The 24288-nt window shown below is 45.2% G+C and overlaps 1 protein-coding gene across 2 annotated transcripts in view; it reads right to left on the bottom strand.

Annotated features, from left to right (window-relative positions):
* Window positions 1-24288, bottom strand: part of ZNF410 (zinc finger protein 410) — a 273798-nt gene that overhangs the window by 249135 nt on the left and 375 nt on the right. The window lies entirely within an intron of this gene.

Genomic DNA, 24288 nt, shown 5'->3' with positions numbered 1-24288 from the left:
CTCCTCCACGCACTCATTGCGCTTGAAAGTGGACTGCCAATACTTGGTTTTCAAATTATATGTGGCTAAATAATTCGGAATTTACTCCCCATTTACCATTTTGACAAATTTGAACTTGATTCTATCTCTCAAACTTGAACTCTGCGTTCCCGATTTGCCTCCCTGTTGGTACGTGTTCCGATCAAGGGAGGGTTTAGTGATGACTGAGCCTCGTTTGCTCACATTGCTATGTTAGCATGGGCTTATTAGAAGTTTAAACACCATTTTACCTTTTGATGCTTTTGCACACGAAACTGAATATAACTGTTGTTTGTAAGTTAGGCTGCGTGAATTGCTTAACATGAGAAAGGCTTGTTTTCTGCATCCCTAGACTTACATTGCAACCCTAGTCTGCACAGTGAGTGCCAAAGCCTCCAAGGTCATCATAACAAGGTAGCTGTTGTTCAAGCTGATCGGCTCACATAAACATACATGCAGCTGTAGCTAAGTGTGATTCTGGCGCCTTTTTTATGGCACAGCAGCCATGATTTCAAGCACTTGGAAGAAATCCGGCTCCAGAGAGAAAGAGCATTTGCAGATCCTGATGTAATACACTCCTGCCAATCTTGGAGGTATGGGGTTCCCCACACAAGCCTAAGAGACCTTCTATATTTTAATAAAACATAGTTCCTACCTAGGGAGGGAGATATAACTAGGTGCTATAGAACCTGTTTTCATCATCATTATAATATGATTTCTCCTTTTGTGTTTTATGGAATTGTAACAATGCTGCTCATATTATTTTTAATCATATGTCTGCTTATGTTAGAAAAAATACTGCATCTTAGAGCACGGCGTTAAAATAAATATTTTAAACTTGCAAGTATCTCTTTTTTACTCCTGTTGTGGACTGGTATGAGAGTATAACGAAAAAGTGTTCTTGCTTCCCACCATTCCTGAGTATAACCTAAGTCGCATGTTCTGGGTTGTCTAATCATTGGTTCCTTTGCTATAGGACGAAGAGCTAATGTAACACTGATGCTAGCTGGTTATGGTTTCTAGGTACTGAGGTGAGTGTTTTGGTACACCATAATTCACTGAGCTCCTTGGTCTCTGTGAACAGTTCTGTATAGGATCAGAATCCCTGCGACACCATTGCACTATTCCTTTCAACAACATTTTCGTTTTTTTTGCTCTGTTAAAATTAACAATGTTTACACCGTTTTGGTAAAATCATTTGTTTTTACTGCACCAACATCGACTTGTGCATGAATTACTTATATTCACATCCAGAAAAACACCAACTTTTCTTTTCATTTGTTCCCCAATGCATTTCAGCCTGGGTGTCCTCAATCAGGGAAATCAATCTATACATCACATTTGAAATTATTATATAGTCTGTCTAATGTTATGGAAATGATCTGATGTAAATGGAGTCATGCAGACAGTAGGAGCGTACTTGTCACTGATAGGTTTAGGAGTCCATAGACCAGTTGAACTCATCCCTCACAGCACACTGAACTGTATAAATGCAGAAGAAATAGCAACTAATGGAATCAATTGAGACTGTCGCTTGTGGTGTCCATATGGATATTTCAATATAAGGCAACTGGCCATAGCTTTCTGTTATTATTAAAACTATTTCATTTTAATATTTGTCATGGTACAGATGGGATACAATGGAGACAACACAGTTGGGTTCAGGATGATTAAATCGACAGAAGCATGGCTCGTTGCCGGCCATAACTCTCTCTAACTTGCAAACATATCTAATGTTAATTAACTATTAACCTTCCCGAAAGTTAGGGTCTTAATGTCCATCAGTTCTAATGTATGCAATCTGGATTTGAGGGACTAAACACATACTTGCCTCAGGAGATTGTTGAATACTTTATATGGCTAAAAGTTGTAAAACTATCCTAATATACATATTTAGAAAACAAAATACAGAGGTTTGGTCAAGGGTGTAGGGTGAAGTGGTGGACTGATGGAGTATGTGTTTGCAGTAAAGTAAAGTAAAGTATTACTGTTTTTTGGACATGACTACCGCCATGACTACATTGTGAAAGCCACAATTTGCTAGCCTATCAAAAATGTAATCGGTTCAGTAAAATATTATATCAATGAATAAATATGATGGGTTAAGGGCAGAAACGTTGTCAAAAACTAGTGCATGTAAATTAAGTTCTCTCTTGCTGTACTTTTGATTGGTGTACAATGGTAAGCTGGGTAAATCAGTAGCAAAAGCCCCACATGTACAATAGGTTACCTTCAATTAATGCTGAAGCAATATAACCTGGTTATTGTCTGGGGAAAGTATTCTTTTTCAATGAATCCGAAATCTCTAATACAAATGGCCACCGAGGAAGCCAGCATTAAAGACGATTTTAATGTGCCTAGTAGATTGAACAATCGTAATCTTGTGTTCATGTGTGATGCATCTGCCCGGATCTTATAAAACTACGGAGCACTATTTAAAAGGAGGATATGAATACAGACAGCATGCATGAAGTTGCTGCCGCAGTTCATTTTATGACTCTTGTGTCAGCAATCAGCAGCATGCTTTTCTGCTACATACTTTGTATTTATAAGTTTCATTTTTAAAACACTCAGTTCAACAATCATATTGAATTTGTTTCCTAATGTACTTCGTTCAAGGTATACCAAGAGTGATTTGGTGACCTTTCTGTTGCTTATTACTATAGTTGGGTGTTAAATTGGTACTAATGAGATTAAAGCTAAGCCTAGCCAGTGTTACAAAGCGTACAAATGTCAAAATAAGGACGTAATACAAAACGTGCCGCTTTACACGGTATATTGGTCTTTTTTTGCCACACAGTTTAGTCAACCCTGTAGCATATTTTGGTCCTCCTGCAGCATAATTCCAGCAGTCCTGTTTAAAATTCAGCTTCTGAATTTAAAGCTCTCTGAGGATTATGTATTGTTAAAGTTTATTATAACTTTTACTGAAGGTTTTATAATGTATCAATTATAATCCGAGGATCCTATTGTTATGTCTTTTTTAATTTGAATTTGCTATTAGATATTTTAACCTATATGCAATAAAAATTATACTTGAATTCACAGTAGTGATAGTGTAGACAGGGATGCACTTCTGATGATATAGTGATTGAGATATATATAGAGGTTGTTGGGACTGGAGTCCAGTCAAAACAGTTAAATGGAAGCATAGTGACGGCATAAGAAATTCAGCTGTGGGATAATGCTTCCCCATTGGCACCTCATGTGAAACGAAAGCTAAGAAAACAAGCATTTGCAAAGTCAATAGGTCTCAGCAGTGAAAATAGCAGATTTTGCCAATTATTTTTAAGTCGAAGATACCAGACAACAGACATCGCAGCTATTTGGTTGCAAAAGACATATTGTGAACTAAACAAGAACATAGGGGTGTGTGCAGCTAACCCATTGCTCAGACCCGCCCCCCCCCCCCCAGGATTTTGCTACTTGGGATGACAAACTATGCAGAAAAAAAGTTATCTTTATGGTCCAAAACTCTAACATGTGTGGTATTCTTGTGGCAGGCAGAATATATGCCTGGCTTGGAAATACAGCTTGGTCTTTGGTATGCCTCTCCTGGACACTCTGCCAAGTAACAATATGTGACCTGGCAGAGTATCTAGCCCCAATATGCCTCAGAATAGGAGGTTGACTGGTGCCAGAGAGTACAGATTTAAAATTGAAACCTTTGCTCTTTCTCTGGCATCTGATAACCCCCATTTCAAAGGTACAGGGTGCAGCAGGGGGGTGAATTGAGTGGCAAAAGGAGACACATGGGGTATGGTGGAGATAGATGCGCGTCCTGGGAATGGAGGAGGAGAGGGAGACGGGGAGAGGGGTTTCAGCCACAAGAGTCAAGAAAGAGAAAAGCAAAGGAGTGAGTGGGAAGGTGTAGGGTCAAATAGCAGCTGGGGCATGGAGGGCATGAGACAAAAGGTGGTGGAGTGGGAGGCGGCCCTAAGGAGATATGCAGGTTGCTTAGCAGCAGTTTGCTAGCACAAAAGGAAGGACCTTATGTTAGCTAACAAGCAGGAGACAAAGGAACATTAGATCTCTGCCACGAACTGGCCTGTTGCTCACCTTCTTTTTTATTGGCTCAGCAGCAGCGCAGAACCAAAAAAAGACCAGTCTAATTTATTTTTAAAGAAAAATGTTACATTTTTGTGGGAAGTTTTTTAAAAACATTGGACTTTCCAAAAGTGCTGCTATCACATTCTTTTGCGTATCATAAAATCACGAAATCTTGGGGTTTGATTCCTTCTTATTGGTTGGCTTTTCTCTCATTGTCATTTGACTGCTTCTTATTCGATGGCATGCCCTGCCCATCGTGTGTCTCGGCTTTCCCTGGCGCATCCCTAATTTAATTGTGTCCTCCCACCGTTCACTTTTGGGGAACTACTTATTTTCTTTTGTCTTAAGCACTCCATGAGAGTGCATGTATTTCCCGGCTGTCTCCTAGTGTGCTTCTCTTCCCCCCTTCATGCTTTGTGTTGCTCTATCTCATCCAAATTCTTCACCTCCCTCCACTCCATACTGCACTCCCCTCTTGTTCTTCTTCCCAGGGCAGCTGTCTCGCCTGTGTGCTTCTCCCACCAGCTCCATGTTTGCTCTCTCTTGCTAGTTCGCTTTTCAGCTTCAGCACTCTACCTTGTTCTCTCACCTGTTTCCTTTTCTCTGCCCTCCCCCAGCACCCTGTGATGTTACCTCTGGTGAACAAAAGAAACAACTTTCACCTATTTTTTCTTTATATTTCCAGATCCAACGCAGATCTGTGAATAAAAGGGGAGAAAAAAATTACATGTGTCATTTTGTGCGTGTCTACAAAATAATGAAGGTAGGTGCATCGTAAGCTTTTTAGGTTTTGCGTAAGCAATGCTTTGGCGAGATATTAAGTAAGGGGCTTTCAAAAGTGCTCCCAAAGGCTGCAGGCGGATAGAGTACAGTGCATGTGCGCCGGGCGCGCGCACCATTTGTCAGCCTGCAGCCTTTGGGAGCACTTTCGCGGACACTTTGATGTTCTCAGTTAGCTGCTTGGCCATCGAGAACATCAAAGCGGCCACGAAAGTGATCACCATTTCCCAGTTGTCTCCCTCGTGTGCTTCTCTTTCCTGACCACACTGTTTTTGCTCTTTGTCACCCCTGTGCTTTTCCTTCACACCTCAGGTGCGCCATGTAACGGTCTCCTTTGTGTTCTTTCCCCGCGTGCTGCTCTCTTTCCCTCATATGCTGCTTCGTGTGCTTCTTATTCCTGACTACACTCTGTTTTTGCTCTTTGTCACCCCTGTGCTTTTCCTCCACACCTCCGGTGCTCCATGTCACTGTCTCCTTTGTGTTCTTTCCCCGCGTGCTGCTCTCTCTCCCTCATATGCTGCTTTTCCTCTCCTCCCCATCCATCTTTGTTTTATGCTCCTGCCCACTCCTCCTTTGCTTCTCCCGACCTGCACTTCTGTTGCCCCCGCGACAATGTAGCAGGCAAACAAGGAAAATAACCCCTTTTACTGCTGTTGTGGTAGTAAAATGCAGCAATTATCGGGGTTCAGTGAGCCCCTGTGTCACAGTACCTACTACACCAATGGTACCTATGCCCCTAGAAGCGCATTACTGCTGAGATGTGTGAAAGTGTAGTGTTGACACAGAGGACACACTCATTCTTGCACAGATCCGCCCTCCCCCTTTGAGTACTGCTGGCTGTGATTGTGTCTCACTTCACATCATTTGGTTATGCACTGGGTGTTGCGTGGGCAGAGATGCCCACACCAGAGAGACCCGCCACGTCATCTAAAATTGGAAGTGCCCGTTAATTTTTATGTCCAGGAGAGACAGCAAGCAGGAGAAAGCCGCGAGTTATGCCCAGTCTGCCGCCGAGGCGAAAGAATGCCAGTCCTGACTCCTGAAGAGAGGCCATTGAGAACTATTCAAATGCAGAGCCTGCCATTGGAGCGCCAGGTGCACCCCGCCTCCTCGCCATTTGCTCCCAGGGTTATTAATGCGCCCGAGCACACCCTCCTTCAGGCTCTGTCCTCCTTGTCTCAATTGTCATGGAAAAGTGTGCAATAAACATCAGCTGGTACCTTGGGGTAGTGACGTGCGCTGTGAGCCTGCCCCCATCCTGGCCATTTGTTACCACACAGAAAGACTCCTTTGACCCCCCCACCCCCACCCCTGGGAATGATAAAGTCAGAGCTTCTTCTGAGTTAAGACTGCACCTCCTGTAACTTAAGTGCGCTGAGGGAGGGCCCACTTAAACAATAGAAGCTTCCGCGGATGGTAAAGAGCTCTTAAACTGCACATGTGTTTAGGCGCTCACACTTATTCACTGACTTACACGAGTCTACAACTTTCACTTTTTAGTGGTGCATAGACATATGAGCAGAATACCTTGTGGCTAAAGGCACTAACTAGTCTGTGACATCCTCTGCAAACATTACCAAAGGCGCTAGAAGTTTTATGCTTCGCGGCGGTACCCTGCTCTGTAGCGGGAATTCCGTTCTCCTACAGAACTGTGCATAGAGACCTGGAACCTCGGTGAATTAGGATGGCCCAAAACTCACCTCAGTACCCAAAATCCCCATACCGAGCTAGCTACAGTGTCTCATTGGTCATAACAAACTCCCAATGTTTAGACAAACCAGAACATGAATTTAGATTACCTCAGGTATCGTGGAACACATGAACACTCTTTCGCTATATAATCATTTCAAACCAGAACGTGGAGTAAATGAGGACACGTGCATATTTGAAATATTTATTTACTAATGCAGGGTTCTCAAACGCAGTATCTTATATAATACAAGCAAACATATTATAAGCAACAAAGTTATCAGCATAGTTATCAGTCCATAAAAGGCGAATGGTGACAGAATACTAAGATGCTGTAATGAATAGGAATTAACAACACCTAATTCTCACCCTCCCAATTTAGCATAGTATTTTATATTTATGAAGGTCTCATTTGGGTTTTAGCAGGGCGGGCCCATACCTCAAAATCTCAGTGGCAGAGGATCACATCATCTTCCACCAGCTCTCTGCATGCGAAGCACCATCAAGTGTGTTACGTGTGTGTTCAGTACAACAATATAAAACCCGCCTAGAGCCAGATTTTGGCAGCAGCATGTGTGTTATGTCTATGGAGGTGCGAAGATCAGACCTCACAACAACATCGTGTCGAGTTATCCTTGGAGCCTTCAGCACTCACTGTGCAGACAGTGTACCGAGCAAAACTGATATCAGAGCAATAACATATTATTTCTCAAGTAAATCACGAAGCTCTTCTGGGTTGAAAGCTAAAACAACAATTATATGTTGTGTGCAAAATGAAGCAGAAAAGAAAAATGGCGTTTAAACATTTAATAAGCTCATGCTAACTTGTAACACAGTATATAGAAAAGAAATATCTATATGACACCCCCACCCAATGATCAGAGCACGGACAAAAATCAAGGCTAGGTAAGACCAGAACAGGCGCACAACATGAAAGCAGAGTTCATTAATAATCAGCTAAGCTAATTTTCAAAAGCATACATGATGGCATACAGTGGCCAAATGAAATGGTCCAAACTTTTCAATACAAGGCCCCTTCAGTTTAAGTCAATAGGCCTGGGGCGTATAAAAAGAATTGTTTGTAAGAAAAAGGTACCTTCCAAAAATACAAACAGGTACGTGCCCAAATAAGAAAAGTCTCCAAGGCATCTCAGGATAGGACTGAATATGCAAAATATGCAGCAACAGCCTCCAACATGAAATCACTGTCATCATCCGAAAACAGTTCAGCCATCCAATTAAGTAGTGGAAAAGAACATACATGCTCCTCCAGCACTGGATCCTCTAGCATCATCAGAGGACAACTCGGTGGGTTTTCAAGAAAGCTCTGTGCCAAGAACTCATGCGCCGCTGCGAGTATGTCCCAATGACCCATTAGTCCATGCATCGTTGCCAAGGCCATAATCCTTTCGCCAGAACAAACCAACTCGTGAGCAACTACGGGGCTCATCAGATGATTAAAATCGACATCAGGAGACACCGTCAAGCAGAGACACAAATCAAGGGCCCATTCGAAATCGCAGCTCAGGCAATGAAACACAGGCTGGACACATGCGAAATAGGAAAATCGAAACGATAATCCAAATGCCGTGCTTTAAGTCGCAAGCGGCAGGGTGCCATAGTAATCAAGCATCCGGTTGCGAAACAGCGGTAGGAGGGGCTCTGCGGCTTCTAACGCAGGACGGGCATCCATGTTTAATAAAACAAAATATCACTAAAGCGCCTGCCGCCAATGCCAGCAAAACAGGGAAGCCACCAAACAGACTTGAAAATATAGAATGAAAGAAGGCAGGGATGACTCCAAATATTTTCTCGAATGAAGTCACGAGACCACTGCTAACTAATTTAAAAAAGTGAGCCAGCCCAGAAGTGGAGGAGGCATTAAAGATTTGATGAACCAGCTCGCTAAAATGTAACGGCAAATCAGCATTTAAAAGCGCCTGCACCTCTGTGCGCGTGTTAGCTATGTGAAGGACGAATGTTTCTCGGGCCGAACTCAGGGCCACCTCTTTTTGAGCCAAAAGGGCTCTTATTCTACTCATACCATTGAACTCTGCTTTCAAGGTTGGGATGCGCAGCCAGATGGAAACAGCTGAATTCCCATGCGTAGGGGGATACAGAACGTTTTTGCAACAGACGACACGTTCTGATACAGTTACCACATAAACGACACCTTTAATTAAACCACAACACTCTTCGTTATTCAACAGTAAATAACTACCTTTCGCCAGTAATGTGAATGTGGAAACAATTGCGGGAACCGGAGTTCCTTTCAAAACGCAGGCCAAACTAGTCCGGTCCTGATTACAGGAACCATGTAACTGGATGTGCCTGCATATCAATGAATGGTGAGGAGACTCCGTGCATTCTTCCCCATTAAGATGCACTTCTTTCTCGTCTTTCAGGCATCTATATGTGAACGGAAGAGACCATGCCTCGTGGAGGAATGAGCTCCCTAATGGTTCATATCTCCCTATCGCAATGTAACGCATACAATTAGTAAACTTGTACAAGGCAAAAGGTAACGTGATCAATCCGTGGATACGCCACGTTGCAGCAGTGGCCTCAGCTACAGAGAACGGTAAAGATTCCAACCTCTCAATGTGTAACATGGAAAAGGACGCGTCACGCATAGAAAGCATGCGCTGTTAGTCAGTCAAATTAAATGGGGCAAAGAGGGAGGACACGTTTATGTAACTCCAAGGCACTCTACCAGCCTTCAGCGTCTGCTGGGTCCATGCAAATTGCATAATAGAACGCAATTGATTTTGACCATGGTATAATAGAGATACTTCATCATGTACAATATCAACAACTGAAGATACAATATTATTTAACTTATAAATGCGGGAAGAAAGCATGTTAATACTGTTATCGACAACTGCAAGCACATTTTCCAAATTAGCTTGGTCAATAGCCCTTAGCAGCCTCAACCTGTGAAGTTTTCCAGATTTCATTGTAAATCGCATAAATCCATCTTTTTGATCTACCACTACCCGGGCCCTTTATGAAATCATTTAAATCCACAACATCAGTCAGCTTGGATAGATGTCATTTAACAGCAGCTAATGTAGAATGTTGTAGCCAATTCTGACATAATTTGCCAACTGAGTAAGTTGCGACAGTATGGTCAGTATCAAAACGTGGATCAGGCCTGACTTGTGTAAAACCTTCAGTTAAACCCAAAAAGCGACGTTGGCAAGAATCAGAGCTTCTGTGCCACATCAGCCAACCCCTCGGATCCAAACTGGATACATTAAAGGATGAATTGTGCATTAATGTCTGCAATTCTCGAGTGGAAAACTGTGTGAAATTATTCCAACCGGAATATTCTTCCAAATCAGGACTAGAAGGGGTATTTAATTTTTTTGAAGTAGCCAATCCAAAGCATGTTGTGGTAGAATTTAAAAACAACATATGATTCGGGATGAGACATGCACGTTGCAAAGCCTCAGTGCCTTGTACCTGCCAACTTTTAGAACCCCAAACCGATTTAAGGTCAATGGTTTCCTTCCATAGCTCGTAGCCCTCTACAGCTAATTTGTCTAGAAAGGACTTCGAATACAACAATTTAGTTTTGGTAAGTCTAACTTTGGACATGGACTTTTGTGTCATCTTAAAATAAAAGGACTCAGGACTTGATTGATTAAAGTTGGTAAAATAAGTGTACTTTTTCAAAAATGTACTGGAGCTGCCCTGTAATGGTACTGGGGAGTGTTCCCACTGTGTGTAATTTACAGTACCCCTTCTGGAACTCGTTTTATGCAGAAAATGGTTACCAAAATGTTGGAAGCAAAATAATTCACCATAATTAGCAGATTCCAAATATAAATCTTCAGCATCAAAGGCAACATAATATTTTAAATCAGAGAATAATGATTCTACGGCCTGAACATCCCAATCATCAGAACGTATGTTTTGTTTCACCACATCCCCCATGTTCACTCTGAGTACATTAGGGACATTAACCACTTCAGTAGGGCCATGGATTTGAAATTTAACCGCATCCCACACAATCCCATCAAGAACCGGCCAAGCAGTGATGTTTACAAAATTCAAGTCTCTCTTCAGTCTGTGTGCAGAATGTGACGAGGAAAGGGGGGCCAAAGTTCCATTAAGATGCTGAATGCATGTTCTCTCCTCGACATAGTGTCCATCGATCAGACGGGAAAAATAAAACACAAAACCAATTGACATAAAAAGGTATATTGAAAAAAACACCAGCCAAATATATGTCCATGGAGGGATCAAAAAATGTTTTTTAAATAATGTGGCATATGTTGCAAAACATGAGGTTTTTTTTCGAATTAACTGAAACAGAGTCAAATGAGAATCGGGATTCTGTGGCCAAACATGTTTGCAAATCAGGAATCGACAAATCAGCAGGATAGGCATAGTCTAGGTCATCAATGTTATTAACGTGATAAGTATTCAATAAAGGATTGGAAACAGCAGGCATCTCGAGGGCCACTCCTGGCTCAGCATTAGAAGTAGTGGCCAAAACAGAATTTCTCAAGATCGAAGGACAGGAGACTGCCGGTGTCATACTATGAAGAATCGGCCACCCTGTGCATCTTGACATGGTCAATAGAGATAAACCTGTTTTCCTTACGACCTGGAAGTTGTGGTAAAATGACTGTTCTTGTGCCCTTCACTCCAAGAACGGGAACCGGTGCTCGATAGGAAGGACCAAATTCTTTCTTGTCATCGATCTTTTCTCGAACCAGTTCTCCAACTTTGGGTAGCCAGCCAATTACCGGGATCTGCAACGCATCATCCAATGTGGAGGGCAAATGTTCCTTTGCAAGACTGTCTCTGGTCTTTTGTAGATCCTGTAAAACATTACAATGTTCATCTACGAAAAAGACCGTGGCTTGAGCCACGCAGTCTAGACCGTCGAAGTCAGGGGCATACATCTTGATACCAAAGAGCATTTCGTACGGGGTCCGCCCACCCAGAGACTTTCTAGGGAGATTATTTAGAGCACGCTGCACGCCATTGAGATGGGCCAACCAGTTTCTGCCAGTGCCTATAACTCGTGCTGTCAAAGATTGCTTTAAGTCACGGTTCATTCGCTCCACTACACTATTACCCTCAGGTCTGTACGGAGACGAAAACTTGACTTGGACCCCCAACGAAATCATAGCATCCTTATACGCCTTAGAGGCGAAAGCCGGACCCTGATCCCAATGGAAGGTACCACAGGCAAAAATCCCTACAAAGACATGCAAATCTCTAATGACAGTCCGTGAATCAGCGCTGCGATGGGGCCATAACCACACAAAGTGTGTGCATGAATCAACTGCTACTAAGATGTACTTATACGCAGTATCAGAAGAAAAAGGACTGCAGTGATCTAAATAAACACAACCCTGTGGTTTATTAGATATGTACAATTATGTCTGAGGCGGACGCGCAGCAGTCGAAGGCTTGATCTGCTGGCAAATGTCACATTGAAGGACATAAGCGCGCGTCTGTTTGTACAGTCCCCGCCACCAGAACCTTTGCTGTAGCTGAGTTACAGTGGCCGAGACGCCCGCATGCGCAGACGCTACACCTTCATGCGCCGCTGTAATCAACGTAGCCCTGCGATCCAAGTTGGGAATCAAACGTTTGCCAACATCAGGAATTTTCACATAAGGAACCTTATCGGGACTTAAGAGGTATGTGTATTTCGAAGGGAACCCCGCAGGATATTTCCCTACTTTTTCAGTGACAGCTACAGCCCCCAAGATGTCATCATCTATTTTACTTTTGGACCGTGTAACTGCTGCAACTAAATATTTTGATACTGCAGATTTCGCTGCTTCATCAGCAAGCGAGTTACCGACAGCGTGAACCCCAACACGCTGATGGCCAAGAGTATGAATCACAAACATAAGTGGCAATTGCTCTTTAAGCTCAGCCACTCGGACCCACATTATTTTATGTTTTATTGTGCTACCCTTGGAATCACGAAAGTCATTCTAAATCCAAAAGAACAAGTTCTCATTGTAAGACTGGACACAGTAGTAAGAATCGCTTATGATTAGAGTTGTCACACTAGGATCTGCGTACTCCAATGCAAGCATCAGAGCACAAAGCTCCGCTAATTGTGCGGTGCAGTCCCCTAGTGTCTGTGTGTGCACGACACTGGACTTGAACTCATCATTCACCATGGCACCAACCACAATGGCGCATGCGGAAGCGTAGGCATGTTTAGAGCCATGCGCACCTGCGCCGAACCATCAGTGTAAATGATGCAATGGAAATCCTCCAAGGGCCGCATTGCTAAAGGAGCCGGATGAACGAATTCATACTGTAAGTACTCCTGCGACCGTAATGTGGCGTCAAAAATAAACGTGACATCCTGGGATGTCAAGGATGCAGCCCATTGAATCCACCGAAGGTGCAAAGCTTTGGAATTCGGTATAGTGGCTTTCGTGACTGCCTCCAAGGCAGGACACGGGGTAACAACCAACATGCGCTTTCCATGTGACAGGGCACGTTCCTTAAGAATTGCCATCTGCACAGCCGTCAAAACTTTCTCCACAGTGGAAAAGCGCAATTCAGCCGAAGTGTACAAGTGTGATTTGGAAGCAATAGGTACTGTGTCTCCTTCATTAAAAGTCAGGTACGTGAAACCCACTGTCCCAGGGATAATTCTTATCACCAGGTTGGTCTGGTTATCACGAGTCAGTAAGAATTTAGAAGCGAGCAGATCAGCCTGCAAAGACTGCAGAGTTGCGGAATGCTCAGGCAGCCAGCATGATTTGGAAAAAGATGGTTGTATCAAAGCATACACAGGCTTGATACGCTGGGCATGTAAATGTAAATGTATTTGAGCTTATATAGCGCATAGCTACCCACAAAGGGTTTCCCGGCGCTTGCTTAGGGAACCCGTCCTGGTATTCCCCTGTGAGATAACCCCGGCAGGGTATCCACAAGGTGAAAGCCAGGCATCCCGCCACGAGGGGCCGTTGTGGAGATTAAGCAAGCTATTGCCCAGAGTCGCAGAGTGTGAACCCGTGAGTTGAGAAGGCACCGGAGCGAGAATTATCGAGTCCGTGGAATTTTTGAGCCCAAGACCCGCCGAGGCGGGGAATTGAACCCTGGTCCAGGGCCGATCTCAGCTTCCGGGTCTGCCGCCTCTAACCCCTGAGCCACACTTCTCCACCGCCCACCAGGGGGCATATTCTGGAATGTATGTCCTCCCGAAATTCAAGAAGCCCAGTAAAGATTGTAATTTTTTCAGTGTTGTCGGAGCACGCAGTTGTGCGCATTTCTCCAGGAAGTGAGGAGCCAATCCCTTTCCCTCATTATTGAGCTTGTAGCCCAGAAACAACACTGTGTGCTCTGCAATGTGCGATTTTGCAAAGTTGAATTTGTAACCCAAGTTTGCAAAGGTACAAATAATCCCTTTGACTCAACACAGATGCTCCCAAAGTTCGTCGTCTGTGAGATATGTCATCCACATACGAAGTTAATCAGGCTGAGGCTACTAGGCTCCAGAGAGTGCAGAATGCTGCCGCACGGGCCATTGTGGGCCTTCCGAGACGCTGCTCCGTCTCCACTGTCCTGACCTCCCTTCATTGGCTTCCGGTCAGACAGAGAATCAAATTTAAGGCTCTCTGTCTGACATTTAAGATCTTGAAGCTTTCCTCCCCTCCCGCCCTTGCGGGCCTTATCTCTCCGTATGTCCCCACGCGGTCCCTCAGGTCTGAATCTCACCATCTGGCGATTAAGCCTAGGTTCAGACTGAGTAGGATGGGAGGACGCTCTTTTCGTATTCTGGCGGCTGATCTTTGGAATTCCCTTCCTGGACACATTCGTGCCCTAAATAGTCTCACTCTTTTCAGACGCGCCATCAAAACCCACCTGTTCGCCTCTGTTATTTGATTTTTCTGCTTTCAGCTCTGACCTGTTATGTTGTGGTATCTGATCAGGCGCCAGGACGCCCCTTCGCTGGGGCAGCTGTGCGCCAAATAAAAGTTATTAACATAACATAACATAACATAACAAGCATCCGGGTCGATTCTCTCCAAAAGAGAGACAATGCGGGCAGTGAAAATCCCAGGACTATTTTCATAGCCCATAGGCAAACGCCGAAATTGTTTTTGAACACCGCCGCAAGTAAAGAAGGTCCATTGGGAACTTAGACCATCCAATCGATGGGCATAAAAACCATTGGAAATGTCAAGCGTGGTTTTAAACCGCTTACGCACAAGACTATTCACTAGGGCAGAGCCGTGAGTATTCTGTACTGCACAGTTACGGCAATGCGAGTTTAAATGCTGGTAATCCAATACCAAACGATATGAACCGTCTGGCTTGTTTACAGTAAAAAGAGGGTTATTCATCGGTGACACACATGTTTCAATTACACCTTGATATTCCAATTGTTTAAGGATAGCCGCGACGGAAGCCTTTGCTTCACGCCGTATGGGATATTGAGGTTGAGGTTGTGGCTGAGACCGTAAAGGAATCTTGTGGCATGGGGACAATTTATCCCAACCACATTGATTGCGGTACACAGCCGGCGCTAGAGCCAGAGCCCACTCTTCTGCAAAATGCAGTGCATCCTCTTTTGAGGCTGTGTTCGCTAAACTGGGGAGGATTACCTCCTCCCCTCGCGGAGCTGCGAGAACAAAAAGGTGGGGGCCAGTCAGCCTCCGAAAGCAAAATGTCATATGTAGACGAACGATTTTCCCAAAATACCCCTTTTATGGTTCGCCCTATGTCACCCTCGATTAACAGGACAATTTCAAAGAGTCTATCAGGGGGAGTAACTCTTGTATCAGCTGTTTCAATCACAACATAAGTATCAGTCACTGTCACCTTCCGTAGTGGATGCAGGGCCTCTCTCACTATGGTAATCTCCGCCGTGCTGTCCAGCAAGGTCAGAGCCCACGTCAGATTCCGAAGCCGCGTTCTCACTATCTGTGGCATATCGATGCGCTGTTAAGGCTGCGACTTTCTTCTTGGCAAACTGCGGTCTCTTCGGTGTCGAGCTTTCCTGCCTTTCTGCACCGTTTTGCGGGCGGGGCTGGTCACGTCCTTGCTGGCCACCCCGACCCCTGCCGCCCCCTCCACCACCGGTAGTTGGGCCGATGAGTCCTGAAAGGAACGTGGAGAGCGTTGGTCAGAAGCCTGAAATCGATCAGGAGATTTAATCGTCGCGCGATCGCGCAAGTCATAAACACGTTCCGACTGTGCAGGCAACGGAGACGCAGGAAGAGAAGCCTGTGTTTGTTGTTGTTGCTGTTGCTTTCCCCATTTCTGTTTTTAAGGCCAATTTAGTTTCTTGGACTTGGGCTGAACTTCCGTTTCCGAAGTTTGTCCCTGGGGCTGCTTTTTCTCTTTAACAGAAAAAGGCTTAAGACCCTTTCTATTGCGACCCACGGTTTTATAAGCCGCCACAATAATTTTCGCTAACTGTCGGGGTTTCTCGGCATCGGGAAGTGCCGCCAAAGCGTTAGCAACCTGCTGAAAGCTCACTGCATCCCCCTTGACATTAGCAAGGATGAGATCGCAAACCACATCAAAGGTGCCACACAGGCGCATACCCAACTCAACCGCAGACTCCGGTCGGTGATCATCTTGAACACGTTTAAGGACCGTAGGCAGCACTGCCATAGACGGGGTGCCGTAGCACCTTGCATAGACCGCTGCAAAAGTCTTACCCCAGGTTTCACAGTCAACGAGCTCAGGGGCTAAATCTTTCAGCAAACTAAATGTAAGAATCCGGTGTTTTTCACCAGGAGTCGTATTAGGAAATACAGCTTCCAGCTGGTCAAATTTCTCGGCAAGCCAGAAAGGAAATTCATCCTTATCCTGGGGCTTCTTGCCCATTACGGCATTGACCATGACGGGATTGAGTTTCAAACCACCCTGTCCGGCCGGAAGCGCCGCACCTCCCGGGGCTGCACCCGGAAGATTACGGCCCATGTAATGCACTAAGGCTCTAATCACGGCAATAGAGACTACATGTAGTCTCCGAAGTTCAGCTAGGTTACAATTGCTGTGTAGAGGATGAGGAGTAAATCCAGCCAAAACAGGCCAACTAGCGCCTGGAATGGACAAAGGACCTAACCTCGGAGCGTTCAAAGTATGGGGTAGGGCGCCACCAAACCGAACTCGATGCTGCCAAACTTCAATAGGAACCTCCTGTGCCCTGTACGGAGTATACTCATTAGGTACAGCCATGGGAGTGTACGTGTGGAACACACCAGAATTTGCGTCCACCTCCGGAAATGTCACCCACGAATAAAATAGTTTGTAAGGGTAAGCAGTATCCGCACTCACCACCATAATCACAGCCAAGCCGTCCAAAGGCACGTTGTACATCCGCAAATGGTCTCACACCGCAATGCGACTATGTTGCGGAATGTCCACGGTAGCCATGATAGCACAGGAAAGAAGACAAGCATTTGCAATGCAATAGGTCTCGCATTAGGAAAGTTTGAGCTATTGGTCTTGTAAATGACAATTTTTTTTATTTATGTGTTGGTTTTGAAAATAGCTAAATTAATAGCTTTGTCATTTACAATGCCAATAGTTATAACTTTCGCAAATGTGACACCTATAGCATTTGTAATGCAACATGTTTTGTATTTACGTGCACCTGTCACGGTTAGTTACATACTGATGCGGAATGGTAAAAAAATGTTCTTAGAATTTTTTAATCTACACCTTCTGATTACAAAGATCAGAAACGAGCGTTGTTCGACATCACTGCTAGTGCACGTCCAAACATAAAACATTAGAACTGTCAATAAAACGTAGTTGTTTTTTTTAATTTAATGTGCACGTGTCCGGCTGAAATATATTATGGGCATTTTTTTCACACTAACAGAATCCAAACGCTAAACCCATGTTGAAAGGAGGAGCTGAAAAGTGTATTTCCGTCCCATTTTATGTTTCTATATTTACCTTTGTAGCATGGCATTGAATGGTTATATTGTGCTGTAAACTAGCGTGCTGTCAGGACACAATAAATGGCCTTGGCAGGAGTAAAAGGAGGGGCCGCAATCCGGGACACCACAGCCCTGTGATGCAAAACATTTAAAGACTTAAGCGGAATCATAGGAGCTTGCCGGGGGCCTCCTGGCCGTCATCCGGGATGGTGGACTCGGGCAGGGGCTCGCTCAGCTCTCCGTTTGAAGTGGCCGCCGGGGCGTAATCTAGGCCCCCGCAGTGCGGGGGTGGGGGGGAGGGGGCAGAGCTGCATGGGGGGCAAGAGAGCTCCACTCTGAGTCATGAAACTCCAAGGTCTTTGCAACCTAGGGGATACCCTTGCTGTCTGAGCCCTGGGAATGTTTCTGAGCAGGATAGCTCTGCTGTTAGAAGCCTGCGTCTATTAAATATGCATTATCTAAGGGGTAGCTTTGACGTCCGATACCGCTACTGTGTAGATTGTAATCTGAGGGATAGCAATGCTCTTTAAAACCGGAGCTTACAAAATCTGTGTAACCTCTGCTCTCCTGATGCCTGCTACTGTGAGGGACAGCTCTGCTGCCTTCGGCCACACAGCTCTGTGTTACCTGAGGGATGGCTCTACTCCAGAGCCACAGATCGTGAGATCCGTGTAAATAGAGAGATAGCTCCGCTCTATGAGACGAGAGAAAATGAGATCTGTGTAACATCAGGGACAGCTCTGCTGTCTGAGGCCTGAGTGTTTGTGAATGTGTAACTGTAGAGAAAGCAGGAAAGCCCAGCTGCCTGTGGCCCGAGCCAGTGTAACAGTTGCTCTTGGACCTGTGCTGTGACATGTGCTGATGATACATGCCTGGGTCTCATGCGAGGAAGCCATGTGCCGCTCCTTCTCATGTCTCTGGAATACATACATAACTCGGGCTTTGATAATGCATCCGCGCGAGTTCTTCTAGTAAAGCATTGCTGTATTGTGTTGCAGGCCTCCTCTTCTCTTCTCCCCTCCCCCAACCCCAGCCCTCAGGCGCTGGAGCTCCGCTTTTCAAAATGGTCACCTCCAAGACAGTGAGGGGGGGAGGGGGGGTCGCGGGGTGCCTAGGGGGAGGGCTCCTGGGAGAGAACGGTGACCCACCTCTACTCCCTGTTAAGTGTAATGGGCAGCAGAAGAAAGGGGTGACTCATTGGGGCGGGGATTGGGGGTTATTGGAGGTAACATAACAGAGGTGGGGAGTAGTGGGGAGATATGTGCAATGAATGATGGAGAGGGGGAGATATAGTGGTGAGAGGATAGTGAGGTAAACCAGTGGGGGGTAAAGGAGCTTGGAGAGAAGAAAAACGTGTCAGATCTCTGTCGGGGGGGACGCTCTCTGCTCCTCTCAGGCACACACCAGAGGCGCTCTTATATGCGGCTGCTCCCGCTGTTATTGCCGGGTGCAGTCAAGTGAAGAGCTATTACGGATCCAGGGGCTTTTTCATTTACTCCCCCACCCTGTTAAAGCTCCGCTGCCATACGGGGATTCGGGATGTTGATGGGGAGGAAACTTCTTAAAAAATACCAATGAAACTACAAATGCTTCCTCTGGTCGTGGTGTGCACCTTTTCACACCTGCCCTTTCTACGTATTCGCCCCACACGCACTTTTCAAGAGCAAACCTGAAAGTATTAGCATGCAACACCGACATGTATTCTGGGGACATTAACAAAACTGGACTCGGTCAAAAACACGCTATTTACAAAAATAAACGAAACACTATGGTTTTCCATCCGCTGCCAGTCAACAGAACTCCAGTGCTTAGCACGGTACTTAATTGTTATGTTTTCCCCGTCAGGTCCTACAACAAGCAACCTTGTGCCAAATTAATAAATAAATACCGCCTTCGGGTAAAGTCCGCGCTATATAAAAATGCATAAATACATAAATAAATAAATACCGCCTTCGCGTAAAGTCCGCGCTATATAAAAATGCATAAATAACTAAATAAATAAATACCGTAAATCACCGCCGTCACTCTGCCGGCCTGCGACCAGGAAGTCAGGCAGGCCGGCGCGACAACAGGAAACAGGAAGTAAGAGGGCGGGAGCCTACCCCGCCTCCCACGGAAGAGCCGCGATTGGACGGAGCCGTGTTTGGAGCACCGGAGCAGGCAGGAGCCTACCCTGCGCCCCGGTGCCGAAGGAGGGAAGAAGAGTCCTGCTGCCGGGCCCTGCAGCTGAGGAGAGCCGCCGCACGAAGGAAGCCGGTGAGTGGGTTGCTGAGCGGGGGAAGCATGTGCGCGCGCAAGTGCGGGTGGGGGCGGGCGGGCTTTGTATGTATGTGTGCGTGCGTGTGTGTGAGTGTGGGGGAGGGGGGTGTGTGTGTGTGTGTGTGAGCGAGTGTCTGTGTGCCTGTATGTGTGTGTGTGCGTGCCTGTGTGTGCGTGCGTGCATGCAGAGGGGTGGGGGCTGCCTGTCTGTGTGAGCAAGGGCTGTGAGTTACTCTGCGCATGCGCGGGTACTCTGCGCATGCGCAGGTCAGACGCGCGCTCCCGCGGTGAAAACTGCGAGGAAAAACGCTTGTGACAGATTGGTGTCCTCATTCCCAATAACACGGGCCGACGGGCCACAAAAGGTCTGAAGCAGACACTCTCAATGCTCACGCATTGAGAGTAAGGTCTGCTCGACCTAAAAAACAAAGTAAACTTTGTAGCACAACTGGGTAGTAATTCAAGGAAACCTTTTTAGTAAGAATCAAGCTTGAAAAGACCTATTTCAAAAATAGGTAGGTTTTTCCGACACCACCGTTTTCCGAAAACGGCAGTGAAGGGGTTAAGGATTGAATGATATACTACTCGAGTGTCATGATATAAGGCCAACAACCTATGGGCGCCATGTAGCGGGAATTCCGTTCTCCTACAGAACTGTGCATAGAGACCTGGAACCTCAGTGAATTAGGATGGCCCAAAACTCACCTCAGTACCCAAAATCCCCTTACCGAGCTAGCTACAGTGTCTCATTGGTCATAACAAACTCCCAATGTTTAGACAAACCAGATCATGAACTTAGATTACCTCAGGTATCGTGGAACACATGAACACTCTTTCGCTATATAATCATTTCAAATCAGAACGTGGAGTAAATGAGGACACGTGCATATTTGAAATATTTATTTACTAATGCAGGGTTCTCAAACGCAGTATCTTATATAATACAAGCAAACATATTATAAGAAACAAAGTTATCAGCATTGTTATCAGTCCATAAAAGGCGAATGGTGACAGCATACTAAGATGCTGTAATGAATAGGAATTAACAACACCAAATTCTCACCCTCCCTATTTAGCATAGTATTTTATATCTATGAAGGTCTCATTTGGGTTTTAGCAGGGCGGGCCCATACCTCAAAATCTCAGTGGCAGAGGATCACATCATCTTCCACCAGCTCTCTGCATGCGAAGCACCATCAAGTGTGTTACGTGTGTGTTCAGTACAACAATATAAAACCCGCCTAGAGCCAGATTTTGGCAGCAGCATGTGTGTTATGTCTATGGAGGTGCGAAGATCAGACCTCACAACAACATTGTGTCGAGTTATCCTTGGAGCCTTCAGCACTCAGTGTGCAGACAGTGTACCGAGCAAAACTGATATCAGAGCAATACATATTATTTCTCAAGTAAATCACGAAGCTCTTCTGGGTTGAAAGCTAAAACAACAATTATGTGTTGTGTGCAAAATGAAGCAGAAAGGAAAAATGGCGTTTAAACATTTAATAAGCTCATGCTAACTTAACACAGTATATAGAAAAGAAATAGCTATATGACAGCTCTGGGCTGATATTTGGGTAACTGCTCTGGGTTCAAGGGCTTCAAATCGAAGAATAAACCCATGTTTGTCTGCACCCCTCTGTGCTGGGGCATGTTTATTTATATATATTTTTTCTAGCGCACAGCCTCCTGCCGTCCGGGCTCTCGGGCGCTTTAGAGGGAATGAGGGGGGAGAAGTAAAAGAAGTATGTTTAAGTCCCAGGGAGCAGTCACTGCTTGCATGGGGCATAGATGTACACATGCATGTACAGAGGGTCAGCAATTTAAAACAAGCATTGGCATAGCCAATAGGTCTTGTTGGTTTTACTCATGTTCCTATAATTATAATATGCTTTACAACTTGGTCTGATTATCAGAAAATCAGAGCCATTCTCTAAGCTAACCTGTTGGATGAGTAAGCTCCCCTTTTTAGGTCGAGACTAGCACAGCGCATGTGCTGCTTGCTCCATACCACACCCACACACACACACACACACAACCACACACACACACAACCACACCCACAACCACACCTACAACCACACACACATCCAACCACACACACACAACCACACACACACACAGCCACAACTACACACACAACCACACATACACACACACACATACACACAACCACACACACACAACCACAAACACCCACAACCACACACACACAAACCACACACACAACCACACACACACAACCACACCGTTAGTGCACACTTTCACCAGGCACAGACACCATCAGTCGTCAGTGCACGCTTTCACCGGGCACAAATACCACCAGCTGTCAGTGCACGCTTCCACCGGCACACACCACCAGACGTTAGTGCGCGCTTTCACCGGGCTCAAACACCACCACCGTCAGTGCACGCTTCCACCAGGCACACACCACCAGACACACACCACCAGACTTCAGTGCACGCTTTCACCAGGCACACACACACCACAAGCCGTCAGTGCATGTTTTCACACCGCACACACTCACCACCAGCCGTCAGTGCACACTTCCACCAGGCACACACACCACCAGCCGGCAGTGCACTCTTCCACCAGGCACACACACCACCAGCCATCAGTGCACAATTTCTACAGGCACACACACCACCAGCCATCAGTGCAGACATCAATTGTTAAAGCATCCACAATTAACTATTGTAGCAATTGCAGTATGGCGCACTTTACTTTTAAATATATTCATCTAAAGCGCAGAATGTCACCATTGCTACAAAAATAAATACACATTTTTTGTCCTACAATTTATAGACTTTTGTTGCAATTGGTGTTGCAATATTTAGCAATGCCAATAGCTTAAACGTAATTAATCAGACCCTCCAGGATATCGCGATTTCGCGATTTGCCGCGAAATCGGCACTTTTGTGAAAATGCTGCGATTTTCACAAAAGTGCCCGCGAAATCGGCACTTTTGTAGAAATCGCGGCATTTTTACAAAAGCCGCTATATCCTGGGGGTCTGTCTGATCCTCTGCATCATTTTACCACCGACCTGATTCAATTGTCAGAAGCCTGTTACAATCATGCTGGACCTCGACATGCGCCAGACGCTCTTCATGTTAAATACAGGCCATCTGGATCTCTGGACTGTGTTTGCTTCCTGATAGAAATGAAACGTGTAAGTTCCCTTCTCGGCGTTCGGCAGCAGTTTGTTATGTTATTTTTTTTTTTACTGAGAATACACACAATTCAGAACTGAACATTGATTCACTAAAACGTTTTCTTTTGGGTTTCCGATGCTGCTCTTTAAAATGTGCATTTGCGCACAAGAGAAAATATTTTGAGGGCTGTGTCTGCACTCACTGATTGAACCCTCGTGTACCTTTCGTTTTGCATTGTTCTGCTAGGCTTGACTGAACTGATATGGCTTCAATCAGGCCTGCTTCTGGTGCGATAAACTGAACTCTAGCTCCGCACTTAAACTCCCGGCACTCAAAAGGTCACGAATAACAAGAAGCTAGAGGTAAACCCATTTGAATCCGCAGTACAATTAGAAATTGCGAGAGACTCTTTCATCCCTTATCACACAGGACAGGACCCAAATCCATGCTGGACGTGTCTCCCAGCATGGGTCATGTGTCAATTGTCAATTTCTATGAAGTGACAACAGCTTTCTAGGTACCCGCTTGCCATTCACCATCTCTCCTGTAACCTGAGAACCTGGCACTCAGCTGTAGACAAAGGAGTCATCATTACCGTCGCTGGTGGACCAACACCTACCCCTCCCTCCCGCGCCCCCCTCATCCAGGAGGCTGCTAGTGCCGAAGTTAGATGAACACTTAACCAGCCCGGTCATGCAGTTTTCTTCAGCAATGTACATTGTAAAGAAACCAAATATACCTAGCTTCATGTTGTTAAATAACTGAAAAAACTAAGATATCTGTGTTTGTTGTAGGAAAAATGGCCACATAAAATGCCGCAAAATTGCTGCTAAATTTCTATTTTTGTGCCGCTAAATTTCCATTTTTGTGCCGCTAAATTTGCTAATCCATGCCGCTATATCCTGGGGGGGTCTGATTAATGCGAGACCTATTGCATTGCAAATTCTTGTTTCTTGTTCTTCTTGAAACATGATATACAGCATTGGGGATGTTACACAACATAGCAAAAAACTATTGGCAATACCAATAGATCCCAAGGCAAAATCTATTGCCCTTGCCAATTGACTGCTATGTTAGCTAACAACTGTCGATGAGCATGCATCTGCGGTGGCCATCTTTGAATGAGTTTATTCAAATATTATAAATACATTCAAAGACTGCCACCATGGATACACGCAGAGGATGGGGATCAAAATTAAGGCAGAACATGAAAAACACAGCAATAAAACATATACACTCAAATGGAGTGCCTAAAGAGGGGAAAGTATTTCCCTGAATACAACGTCAACTTTGGAAGGATACAAGTCAACCAATCAGAACACTGTGAGAGGACATGATCCTCAGCAGGACAGGAAGGAAAGCCATCTGAATCTAAAGGAAACAAACAACAAAGTCATCCAATCGAGAGCAAAAGACAGATCCAAAGGATGCCCTCTCTGTGTATTG

The sequence above is a fragment of the Lissotriton vulgaris genome, chromosome 9, assembly GCF_964263255.1.
Source record: "Lissotriton vulgaris chromosome 9, aLisVul1.2, whole genome shotgun sequence".
Lineage (NCBI taxonomy): Eukaryota > Metazoa > Chordata > Amphibia > Caudata > Salamandridae > Lissotriton > Lissotriton vulgaris.
This window is presented reverse-complemented; position numbering and strand designations above follow the sequence as displayed.